Source organism: Pipistrellus hanaki (assembly GCF_964339955.1).
Source record: "Pipistrellus hanaki genome assembly, chromosome: 5".
Taxonomy (NCBI): domain Eukaryota; kingdom Metazoa; phylum Chordata; class Mammalia; order Chiroptera; family Vespertilionidae; genus Pipistrellus; species Pipistrellus hanaki.
The window spans coordinates 24,266,746-24,280,037 of record NC_140507.1 but is presented as its reverse complement, the minus strand read 5'-3'; the positions used below and the strand labels follow the sequence as shown (position 1 = coordinate 24,280,037).

The 13,292-nt window shown below is 44.0% G+C and overlaps 1 protein-coding gene and 1 pseudogene across 6 annotated transcripts in view; one reads left to right on the top strand and one right to left on the bottom strand.

Moving 5' to 3' along the window:
* ARHGAP26 (Rho GTPase activating protein 26) overlaps positions 1–13,292 on the top strand; it is a 407,506-nt gene that overhangs the window by 24,651 nt on the left and 369,563 nt on the right. The gene's annotated exons all lie outside the window — the stretch shown is intronic.
* On the bottom strand, positions 9,816–11,584 carry LOC311622549 (WW domain-binding protein 11-like; annotated as a pseudogene). Its single transcript has one exon. The product of its transcript is annotated as a WW domain-binding protein 11-like (transcript).

Sequence of the window (13,292 nt, the reverse complement as noted above, 5' to 3'; positions counted from 1 at the left end):
TATTCTTTTCTGTCTTTGCTTTTATAACCTTTTAATAATGTAAAAACCATTTGTAGCTCCTGGGTTAGACATACAAAAAACAGTCCAAGGGCCAAAGTTTGCTGAGGTCCAAGTATCGTGGGGTCTGATAGACCTGGGTTCTAGTCCTGTCTGTGTTCCTTATGAACTGTATGGGCATTTTAACCTCTCAGAGACTCAGTTGTTCCAGTTTTCTCATCTGTAAAGTGGGTTTGGTAAAAGCACCCATCTTGTGGGGTTGCAGTGAGGACTGTTCAGAAAGTGGAATTATGGTGTTGATCCTTTGCCACTGCACAGCTTGCTTGGTGGTGGTGGGGTGAGTGGGGGGCAGGAGGGAGATGGGGCCCAGCCCTTTGTAGTTTCCATTGTTCTTCCTCTTTTGATGCCCTCTTTTTCTCAGTTCTGAGCAACTCTTCATCAGGTTTTGGGAACTTGGTGCCAATCTGAGTTTCATTTCTGGTGTCTTCAGGAAGTGACCCACATTTTAATCCTTATTTGGCAATAACTGAAATAATTGGCTTGGTTCATTATCGAAACACAGAATATGTACTCGTTCTTCTTCCAGCCTGAAATTTCTTCCTTGTCCAATTTTTTACTACATTCCAATTCATCAGTCTATTAAGGCCTCTTATCAAAGCCAGAAAGAGAGTTGCCCCTCCCCTCCCCCCATTTTATAAGTGAGGATGTTAAAATTGTGGATTTGTGTTTGTTGAACTCGGTGGATTCATGTCAGCAGTTAGGAAAAGGGCAGAATTTCTCCCAGAGTTTCAGCCCTATTACTTACACCTTGTGCAGGTGAGCTGTGATGGAATGGATAGCGATCACATGAGCTTTCCAAGTCTCAGTGTCCTGCAAGCACTCATCTTCTTTAAGTCACTTTCTCAGCCTCTTCCATCACGCTTCTCCCTTCTACTTTTTTTTTTTGTGAGCCACTGTTCTCATTCTCACATATGGTATAATTTATTTATTAAGGCTTCTTCTTTTGTCTGCATCTCCCTACTAGACTGAAAACTCTGCAAGGGCAAGGGTATTTATTTGTCTTTGTTTATTTCTGAATTCCCAGTGCTTAAATTGGCATCCTTAAAGAAATATTTGTTGAATGAATGAATGCTTTGATTCCTATATCAGAATGTTTACTACATCCCAGTTTCTTTGGCCTAGAAGTTTGAATATCGACTCTGCCACAAATTGCCTCTGTCTTTGAGCAAATCACTTAATCCCTCAGGACTGTAGTTTTCTTATCTTTAAAATAAGGGGTTAGAGTAAATGATTGCTAAAGTTTCTAGTAGGTCTTTGGTTCTGTGATTATAATCTTTGGTTAAAAGAGATGATGTATGGTTATAAAAACTGCCACAGTTATTTCCTAAAAACAGTTTGAATTTCATTGGTGGGCCAAGTGGAGTGGATTGAAAGAATTTCAAAAAAAGTTTCTGGAGGCTGCCTTCACTGTTGGAAGCTGCCCAAGGAGTCCAGAAGGCTGGTCAACCTTGAAGGCTCTGGCAAGGACCAGAGCCATTGCACACACTGTCTAGTTGAGAGGAAGGGAGCTGAAGCAACTTCCACCTTTTAGCCTTATGTACATCCTTGCTGATGGGCTATCATTGGAATTGCCTGCCCAAGGGCTATGGGTGGGTCCCAAATCTGAATAAAAGGGATTGCCAGGTCAGAGCAAAGTGTAGTCCTCTCTTGGGCTTCCGCCTGGCCCCCAATTCCCAAATTAATATTTTCTTGTCTAGTCTCTTTCATTTGTGTGCGGCCTCCTCCAGAAACTGAGCCCTGAACCTGAACCACACGGGATGTGGGGGGGACACTTGCACTTCACTACAGCAGTTCTCCAGTATTATAGTACTAGAGGCCTGGTGCATGAAATTTGTGCACAGGTGTATCCCTAGGCCTGGCCAGCAATTGAAGCACGAGCATCTGGTGTGGAAGGTCAGGTCCCAGCTGACCTCTGGGTCCCTGTGTGCCCCTCTCTGCCTGAGTCCCTGTTGCCTGAAACCCCATGCAGAGATTTAGTGGGCGCAGCTGGACGCTGCGGGCTGGGGCACAGCGTGGGCCTCTGGGCTGTCCAGTGGCACTGCACAGAAGCTGGGCAGGCAGTGTGCTCTCTCCTGGCCAGCCTCGCAGACTGGCTCCTGTGCAAACCCATGGTGAGCTCAACCGATCCCTGCGGTCCAAAAGAGGCTGCGCGGGTGTGGGGTGGGCTCCTTGCGGGGACCTGGCACCTGAGCACAGGGGGTGCAGTGCGTGAGCCCTGGTGTCCCAGGGGAGGATAGCAGGGAGAGTGAGAGCGAGCTCAGTGGACAGCCCCCACTCTCACCCCACCTCTGTCCCAGTCACCTCTGCCCACAGGTAGCCAGTGAGAGGTCACAGCCCCATGCCTGGGCACTGTGGGAGGTTGTTGCCACCCCACCCCCAGTTCCCAGTCCCAGCCTGAGGCTGGAGCCTGGCCCTGATCAGGCGATCAGGGCCTGCCGGCTGCTGCTTGCCATCTACAGGGTGATTGGTCGGGGCCGGGCCCCCTGCCCAACTCCCTCAGAGCCGGGAGGGAGCTGTCACTGCTGGTTGCCATCTGCAGGGCAATCAGCGGGGTGATCAGGTCCTTGCTCACACTTGCCTTTGGCCTGGCGCCTTCTGCTCACCTGCTCCGCCAAAGTCCTACTCTTGTTGGTGCCCAACGGGCTGGCAGTGCCTCCACTGCAGCCCGCTGCCAGTGCCTCATTGCCGAAGCCCGCCATGTTCCTTGACGCCCCCTGTGGTCAGTGCACATCATAGCGAGCGGTTGGACTAGCAAATTTGCATATTAGGTTTTTATTATATAGAGTGGTTGCCTTCAAGAACATTCCCACTAGTCCTTTAAGGATAAAGTCCAGATGTCTGGTTATGGCTTTTGGAGCCCTGTGTATTCTGGCCCCTGGCCACTCCCTCAGCCAAACTCTGCCTACGTGTCTATGCTCTGTGCTCCTGTCCTTGTGATTTGTTTCGGTTTCTCCAGTGGATGATGGATTTCCCAGCTTCAGTCCATTGAGTATTTCTGTTCCTTCTACCTGGTGTCCCTGTGCCTTTCCTGACTCCCTTTGGTGAGCATCAATTAGTCAGTGCCTACTCTTACTTTAGGTTTCAACAAACAGGACATGTGAATATAGGGAGGGATTGGCTGGAGCATTTATTTATGCAAAAAGAATGCAAGTGTTTTGGGATTAGATTGTGGGAGGCTCAGGTGCCACATTGAAGAGTCCATATCTTCTTTCAGCTGCTACTGAGAAGCCACTGTAAGTTTTCTGAGTAGCATAGTGACATAATCAAAGCTTTATGAATTAAATGGCACAGATAAGCATCAAAGAGCAATGAAAACATTATTTCCCTAATCCCTAAAGCATTCCTGGGGGCATAAATGCTAGGGTTCCTGTTTTGTAGATGGGAAAAAACTGGGACACATAATGATTAAAGGTCTTAGTTTAGGCGTCACAGAAAAGCAGTGATTAAGGCAGCAAGTGTTTTTATGGCTTGATAGAACTGTGATCTGCAAGATTGATGAATGCTGCAAACAACTTTGCTCATTTTCCAGTGGGTGGCAAGGTGAATAGTGCTGAGTATTGAGGGGCTGACTCATGGATGCTTCTGAAAACTTTGCCAGCAACTTGGATTCTGCTTAGGATAGTTGGGAGGATGGATACAGCATGTTTCTTTGTTAGCAAGGACCTAGCCAACCTGTGTGGTTGTTATAGTCATGGTTTTAGCAGGATCAAGGAGCAAGTAGATGCTAGTTTCCCTCTTGGCGGGCAGAGGATGAGTTCTTTCACGGCAAGCCTTGTGTGTGATTCCATTTTACTTAAACTGTAGGGCAGGTATTTGGCTTTTGCAGCTTCATTGCAGACTGTGTTTAAAGCTGGGCTTGAAAATGAGGGACTTCAGTGGCATAATTGATGCTCACCAAAGGCTGGTACCCCCTCTGCCTAGGTGCCTCTCAAACTTTATTGTGCATTTGAATTGCCTGGGGACCTTGTTAAAACTCATGTTTCTGAGCTGGAGCTTGAGATTCTGCATGTCTTACAAGCTCCTAGTTGATGTTGGTGCTGCTTAGGATATTTTGGGGGATGGATACAGGGTGTTTCCGTCCACCTGAGCCTTCTCCCTTCTTCTCTGCCCTGTGTTTCTCTTGCTTGGTGTCTCAGACACTTGTTTCCATTGAGTGGATGCTAGTTTTCACCATTGGGACTCATTGGTCACTCTGTAACCACACTGGTCTTTTCAAAATGAAAGTCTGATTATGTTACCTTATCGCCTAAAACCCGTTAGTGGCCCCTGATTGCAACCATATCATGGTCTCGCCCACCTGTAGTTCTATCTTGCACCATCTTTGCATTTTCGAGCCACATGCCCCTGTTCTGCTCCCTTAGAAGCTCATGTGCCTACCATGACAGGGCATTGCCACACTGAGTTCCCCCTGTGTAGCACTCCTCTGCCTTCCTTCCTGTAACTGCTCGGCCATCACATCTCAGCTCAAGTGTTTCTTCCCCTGGAAGCCACCCTGGGCAGACCTACTTAATGACCTTCTGCTATTGCTGGGTCTCTGATCCAAAGCAGGGAAACGGGGGGTTGTTTGGGGCCCTGCTGGGTATTGTGCTTTAGTTTGCCTCCTTCAGTGGAGCATTATACATCGTTTTAGGAAGTTGTAGATTGCCCAAGAGCTGCCTTTCAAAAGATACTGTTCCTGGAATGGTGGTGATGGCGAAAGTGCACTTCATGGTGCATAGGAGGAAGAGGAAGAGCAAAGAATTTCCGGTGGGAGCTGAATCATATCACCTAAAGCTGGCTTTGGGAACTGCTGTTTGTTTATGTGTACACAATCCGTGATCGGGTCATCTACCCCCCTTTCTCTACCCCATGCTTCTCCTTTTTCTATTTTTCTTCCAGTTTTATGAAAGCAGAAACTATACCCCAAAAGGAAGGAATTGACTAGTGTGGGGCTGTAGCACATTTGGCTGAGCTGAGTAGATAATCCAGGTCTGATGGCAATGTGGGCCTCTTCACCCACTGCCGTGCTGTCTGCATGTGAGCGGGTCTCCCTGAAGCCCAGCAGCCTTGGAGCAGTTTCCTGAACTGGGAACAGCCCTATTTAGGTGACACTGTTCCTTCCCAAATTAGAATTCCTTGAAGAGATGCCCTGAATATATTCTGCAGCAGACCTAACAACCTCACAAATTCGGTCACCTTTCCTGCTGTGGTCACAGCTCTGGCAGCAGTGAATACTATCAGGAATGACAACTGTGAGTTTTTAGAGGAAGCTTTAATGCCCTCCTCCCCCTTAGAGATGTATCTTCTGAATTTTAGGTCCAACTCATAATGTATTACAATGTAGACTGTAGGGTCTGTTTAGATTCAAAGCTTCATGAGGACAGCGTCTGTGGCTGTATCCTCAGTCACCTGCAGTGACTGACACAAAACGGCTGCTTCACAAATGGTTGTCAGGACAAACTTCTTAATTTGCAATATGGTGGGAAGTGTCTCCCCTTTCTCCCAGGGCCCCCCTTTCCCCCTCCCCTCCAGCCCTGTCTTTCAGCAGTCCTGGCAGTGATGCTTTGAGGCTGAGGGTGTTTGTTCCTTGCCTTCACAGCTGCTTATTCACTTGCTTGTGATTCATTGGGCCTATGCAGCGAGATGCACATTGTTAAACAAAATGGCTTGATCCATCAGGACACATTTAAAAGTGGTACCTTGTTATCCTTCTATTATCCTTGAATGTGAGCTCCAAGAGGAGCCATGCTTATCTTCCCATTGTCTGGCATGGTTATCCAGGAAGTATTTACTGCAGAATAAATAACTGAAAAAACCCAGACTAAGCAGATGGATGACAAATACATTCACTCAATGTAAAGGTTGGGGTGCAGAACTGGGAGGACCATAGAGACATAGATTACTCGTTTCTGCTCTTTATGACTCACTGGAGTCCATTCCCTCCCTCCATCCCTTCTCCTTTATTTGGGCTTTTCTTACATTAAACTGCCGTCAGAATCCCAGGCTCTTTTTCTTGTCCCATTATTTGTGCTTCTTGTGATGTTCAGTAATTTCCGGACTTTCCATGGATCTTCTTGGAAATCAGCAGCGTGTTCTCATGTGCTCACATATGCTTGGAAACTCCTAGTTATATGTCTGCTATCTGTAAGCTGCAAGGTCTTAGCATGTGGGTGGGAGGAAAGCAAGGCTGTGGCAGCGAGAGATGGAAGCGATGCCTGATGCCAGGTTCATTCTTCGTTCCAGCCTGAAGCAAGTGTCCAGACCTTTATATCGAATGGGTCCTGATCTTCCCTGATGAGGATCATCAGGTCACTGATGGGCAGGGTGTGAGAGAAAGTGTGTGTCTTTGTGTAGGATTCAGTCATCAGCTCACTGCAGGTGCCATTTCCTGTTCTTAAGGCATCTTTTTTTTAAAAAAAAAAAAATTGATTTTAGAGAGAGAGAAGAAGGGGGAGAAGAAAGGAGAGAGGGAGGGGAGGAGGAACAAGGGGGGAAGGAGAAAGAGAGAGAGAGAGAGAGAGAGAGGAGAGAGAGGAGAGAGAGAGAGAGAGAGAGAGAGAGAGAGAGAGAGAGAGAGAGAGAGAGAACGAACAGCATTTTGTTGCTCCACTTATTTATGCATTCATAGGTTGATTCTGACACCAGGGATCAAACCCACAATCATGGTGCATCTGGATGAGGCTTTAATTTAGCTATCTGGCCAGGGCCTTAAGGCATCTTTAATCACATGGGCAATGGATGTGTGGGTTAGTTGGTTGGGGTACAGGGCTGACTGCTTTTTCTTTCTTTTAAAAATTGTTTTCTCGGCATAGCTTTGATTCTTTGATCTTGAGCTGTGGAATTAATTCTGTAGGAGCCTTTCGAATTGTGTTTTACAATCATCCAGTTCTCCCTCCTGTCATCCCCTAGTTAATATCCACAGTTCTAGTGCTGTACTGGGGAATAGTGACAGTCATAGCTACTATCTGTTGATGATGCCGAGTGTGCCAAGACCTTTTGTAAATCCCGTATACGCTCTCACTGAATCCGAAAAACAACCCTATAAGGCAGCGATTTTCAACCTGTTTGCCACAAGAATTTTTAAAACATTCAGTACCTGACTGTTTAGTCAGGGACACTGACCTCTTTTCCCTTAGATTGTCAAATAGAAAAGTGACAGTAGCCAACACAGCAATAGCCATCTGGGGTGAGTGAATCAAAATTATACCTATTTTTTTTCTGTAAAATTGGCAAAATATATAATGTGTTTTTTGGTGTCCTGCAGAATTTTAGTAATTAGCTTATCTGTGCCATGAGATGAAAAAGGTTGAAAATCACTGTTATAAGGTAGTGGTTCTATCGCTATTAGCACCATCTCCATTTTATAGATGAGGAAGCCACGGGATCAATTTGGAAAGACATTAAATGCCCATTTTTAATAAAGACAAACAAGACGAAAATCCTAAGCATCCCTTTGAGAAAAAGGAATGGTTCCTTGCATGAATAACAGCCTGCTAAGGTGTAAGATTTAGTAGAGGTTTGTTTTTTCTTTTCCCTTCCCCCCACTTTTCTTTTTTAGAACTGTTACCAAGGAGATATATTGCCTTCCAAAGGCAAATATGCTGAAGAATTCCTCCTGCTTTTGGCTACTCTTGTGTCTGAACCCAACCGTTTTCCTTATGAGAAATAAGGATGAGGAATAAGGATGAAAATGCCTTATTTTGAACTCTCATGGTTAGAGTAGCCCACCCTTTTGGGGAAACATTGCATTGTTTAAAAATGCATTAAATCAGTGCCATTCATGCTCATCTGTAATGCCAGCCATTGGTTAGAGCAGTGGTCGGCAAACTCATTAGTCAACAGAACCAAATATCAACAGTACAACGATTGAACTTTCTTTCGAGATCCAATTTTTTTAAACTTAAACTTCTTCTAACACCACTTCTTCAAGATAGACTCGCCCAGGCTGTGGTATTTTGTGGAAGAACCACACTCAAGGGGCCAAAGAGCCGCATGTGGCTCGTGAGCTGCAGCTTGCCGACCACGGGGTTAGAGTATCCATACAAACAGTTGCCATCTGTCTGGGGCAACTAGAGTGGGTGTAGGTCAGGTTCAGTAACCTTGTGGAAGGTGGATAAAAACTGAATGAAAAGAGCATCAAAGAGGATCTGTTCCCTCTTAAGTCCCTGGCAGCTCCAGAGGCTGTGAGCGTTGAGATGAGAACAACTGTTCTGTGGTACCTTCTATATGAATGAAGCATTTGTTTACAACTGATGCCTAGGAAATACTCTTTTTTTTTTTTTTTTTTTTTTTTTTTTTTTTTTTTTTTTTACAGCAATGGCTACAGTTTTCTCATTTGTAGCCCAGCTCCATTCTCATTGGTGATGAAGGCTATAAGTGGATGTGTTGAAATTGACATTTTTCAAATTTCATTTTGGTTTTAGTCTTATTTCTAAAGCATCGTTTAACAGAGTTGTACCCAGTCACCAAGATTTAACTCATTTAAAATTTGGTTGCCTTCATTTTTTTCTGTCCTTAATTTTAGTGGAAAGGCTCATGAAAGGTGAAGTTGCTGAGATCTGGCAGTAGAATGGCAGGGAGAAAAAGCAATTATAATCACCAACCAAAGTGGTTTTAGTGGTTTTGTGGATTGAAGTTTCTCAGTTTTATTGATAGAGAAGTGGGCATTGAAAAGCATTTTAAACAGCTTTATTGAAATATAATTAATATACTGCAGATTTAGAATTAGCTCAGGGACACCTGAGTCTGGCGAGTGGACCCTAGACTTAACATTTTGGTTTAGATTGGGAGGCCGAAACCTGAGTTTGATTCCACCCTCTCTAAGCCTGTTTGCTCCTCTGTGAAAGAGAGATAAAAGAACATGAGCCTACCTTATGGGGGCTACTTTGAGGATTCAGTGAGCTAATAGTACATATTAAATGCTTAGCACATTGCTGGCACACCCTCATAAATGGTGGCTAGTTTAGGTCCATTAATCCAGCTTTATATATAGACTCCCACTATATTAGAGAACCTTATCTTTCTATATATGTTAAAGAATAGTTAATTGAATTGAAAATGGATTTTCATATATTAGGGAAAGAAAATAGTTATCTGTGGTATTGATTTAATCCAGAGTTGACAGATAGAATAAAGGATGCCCACTTAAATATGAATTTCAGAGAAGCAATGAAAAGTTTGAAGTGTAAGTCAGACCTCAAATATTTGTTTGATTTTACCTGGCTGTTTTGTGTTTTTATTTTTTATTTTCAGGTCAGTAGGAAGTAATTTTAATCAAATAATTGTGCATTTTCTTTCCATACATCTCACTTTTGTATTAGGAAATGATGTTGTGATTCATTTCATTATAGTATTATAAAATATTTATAAGAAAATATTAAAAATAAACACTGAAGGCAAGATGGGGCAAAATAACCCTCTCCTTCCCCACCAAAATCTCTACTCCAGTGCCCACAGCACTTAAGAGAATCAAAACAAATAGGTAACAAAGATTCCCCTGATCACAGGTTCGCAATTGGAGAGGGATAGAGATGGGATGGAAATGGGGGTATGAAAGGGAATGGAAGTTAGTAAAACTGCTTCAATAACCAACTGATTGTGAATGAAATGCCCTCTCTTATTATATGCAAGGAATTCACAAACAAGGATAAGATATTACCTTAAATGAAATTAGAAAATATCATGACAGTGAAAGTAGTTCTTTTGCCTAAGTTTCCTAAGAACCTCTTTCTCCATGAACCAATGATGTGAACAAAAGTATGTTCAGGCATCAAAAGTTGTCACAGCAGTCTTTCCATCTGTTTCATAAGAGCTTCATACACATCATCCTTAGTTTGTACTGAGATGGGACCAGATGGGCCAGATCTGGGGGCTGCTTCTGCAAGAGGCACAGCAGGATCATGTTCTTACTTTCTTTGGGCAGCAGCAGTAGCCTCTCTCTTTTCCTGAGGGACCCTCAGTATGGTGGGCATGAGTCGAATAATCACTGCCTTGGGATTAATGATTTGTGGCTCGGCATTGACGGTGCTGTGGTTTTCTTCTCAATGGTGGTTGCACTCGTGTCACCCACCTTGGGTCGCTGATTGAAGTTGGGTGGAGCACTTAAAACTCCTGAGTTTGGCAAGGAAGCTGGTGGGAAAAGCACAGGTGGGGCAGGTCCAAGTGGAGGCACCAACGGTGGGCGCATCATGCCACAGGGAGGTTGCCTTGGTGGGGGTCCCTGAGAAGGAGGGTCAGGAGGCAGACCTGGAGGTAGACCTGGGGGAGGGCCAGGAGGTCGGCCTGGTGGTAGTCCTGGAGTTTAAAGTCAGGGTAAAGGTTCTTCCTTGGAGTCCTGGGATTCCAAGTGTTCCCCAAAATGGAAGAGCTTCTGGAGGTGGTCCAGGGGGTGTTCCTGGCATGGGAGGTGCTTGTATCTGAGAAGGCGGAGCCTGTTGCTGTGAAGAAGCAGATGTGCCATCAGAAATATTCTTCTTTATGTTGTTTTTGTATTGCTTTTCTGCTTCAGAGTCGCCTTCATCATCGTCCTCTGAAAATTCCTCTACTTCTCATCCCTCCTCAGGGATTTCCTGACCTGCCATTCAAAGCATCATGGCTTGAAAAAGAGTCCGCTCTTTAATGTTCTTCTTTTTCTTCCTTGATTTCCCAGGCATATCTTCAAATCGTACACTCAGACCTGATTTTTTTTTCTTCATTGTTGTCTCTCATTATCATCATGATGTACAAATTTACCCCCTTCACTTTCTCCATCTGATCTGTCCGTGTAGCTGACATCAGTTCTGTCATCATGCTTATCTTGATCCATGTTCTCAGGATAGCCATAATCTTAACTGGCGCTGGAAACATCATCATCATAACCCTGTTGAGCAAGTTCAGGACTATATAACATGTCTTCATCTCCTGATGAGGGGGAAGAGTCTCAGGCAAAGTCCTCTTTAAGGCCATATATTTGCAAGACTTGAGGAGGAGGTGGGCAAGGGAACAGACTTAGAGTTTTCTGCTAGGGGGCAAACATGGAACAAAACACCCTGCCCAAGAAGAGGAAGAATAGAAACTCCCTGAGTTGGAGGTCCATAGGCTGAAGTCTTAAGGATGGAGAATGGCTGGGCACCAGGAAGTAGAATGTCCTGGATCAAGATGTTGGAAGGAATGAACACGCCATGTATCTGGCAAAGGAATACTCTCCATTTCCACATGCTGAGCATTCTTGACAGCATTAAAACATTGGCTAAGTGGAGCCCTCCTCTGTTCATATTCTACTAGCTTTCTCTCTTCTCTGTAAATATCTGGATTCTCTTTTTCAGAGTTGTATAATACGTTCAAAGGTTTCACGCAGCTTTTTTATGCTTGTCTTCCAGCACCCTCATTTACCTGTGGCTGTTGTACTGGGTTAAAACTCCATTTCATGCACTTTATCTCCATTATCTGGGATAATTTGTTTGGGATTCTTCATCTTCAAAACCTCAGCTGATACCATCATGCACTGTTTTTCTTTCCTTTTAATTCTCTCTTCCGGCCTTCTTTTTTTGGTTTGGCCTGTGGGGTTCATAACTTTTCCACTTTTGGTAGATTGTAGATCTTCGTCCCTTGTTGACAATCTGTGTGGTTCACTTGTTCATTTAAAAAAACCACACGAGTATCAACAGAAGAATGTCCAAACACTTCTGCTGAACTCGGGCTTTGAGAAGCTGGGAGGGGCTGATTCTCAGCCTCTTTTACTTCATGGGGCCTTCATCTCTGCTCCTGGTCAGCTATCCTGCAACGCACATCTTGAAACCTCACCCATTGTTTTTGACTTTTATTTGTGAAATCTGTCAACTCTAATTTGATCTCATTGATTCTCCTGTTAGGAATCTTTGGCTGCCTTTATGATCACTACAAATGAGTTGAAGAATTTTGAACAGGATGCAGGGATGTGATGTTATTTGCAGCTCCTCTGTGGCCCCCAGACTTTGGTTGTTGCTAGTAGAAACTCAAGCCTTTCACAACTAGCCCTATCATCCATTTAACACTGGTTGCATAGCAGCCAAACATCTTTGCTGAGAAATGAGGCAGAAGGAAATCTCTCTGATGGCACTTCCTCCTCTTCATGGTATTGTTGAGCTTGTGGTAAAGAGGAGGTCAATAATGGAATCATCAGAGCTCTGCAACCATGTTCACAGTTCACGTTGGAGAAGTTGGGGGTCCATAGGCAGGGACTCTGGTGGCGTGTTGGCATCTGTGTTCTAAGGTTTCAGGGGCCATTTGGAAGCCTTACCTGTGCAGGACTCCAGCAATGCGCATCTCTTGTCTGCAGGTCTAGAGAACACAGGAATACAAAAGAAATAAAAATATTGGTTCTTGATAACTGAGGACTGTATAGTTTATAGAGACAGGACCAAGAGGTGTCACTAACTGCTGTACTTATTTAGCACTTCCTTTGTGACTTTGCCTCAACACTGGTAGGTGCTTTCTGTATATTGTTGTGGTAATCCTCACAGTAGCCCTATGAGCAAGATTCTGTGATTATCCCCATTTTCCACATGAGGCAATTGAAACTTAGATATGCTTTCATTTCTCTTAGGAAGGTAACTAGGAGTGAAATTGCTGGATCATATGTTACATTTATGTTTAAATTGAGCAGATTTTTGAGGACTGTAAAGGGGAGGGTAAAAAGATGTGTTAATAGGAAGTCTTAAATGTGGGAATGATGCTTGGATTAGCTAGTAAAGCAGCAGTAACCTGGAGTAAAGTACTGGGACCCAGCAAGGTGAGCTGGACAGATTTTAAATTGAAAAAGTTAAGAAGGGCAGCTGGGGTTAGCCAGAGAGATCCTGTTCCTGGAGGCTAATGCTGCTTCTTTTGTCATATTTGTCAGTGTAGGCAGAAGGCTTCTCTTTCCATTGCTGTTTCTGGTCATGTATTCTGGGATGTATTTTATCCTCTTCCAGCACTAATAGATGGTCCTTAATGGGAAAGGAGCAATACCTCCTCATGGAACATCAGTTCTTAAATGCTGAGTCCCACAGTTTTTGCTGAGAAAACATGGGCAATATAATATGAGCTGTTTATAAAACTGAATTTATATAAACCAGAGGTTTGTGTCCCATTCTGTGAGTGTGTCTTTCTTACTATTTTTGGAATAGCCAAGAATATTTAAATATATATATTTAAATGGTTATGCTTGCTTGACATAATAAAATATTGCAACAGTATGTGTCTGTGGGTCTGTGTCTCTGTATTTAGTTCAAGTTGGTTGTTGAAATTCTCAAATCTGG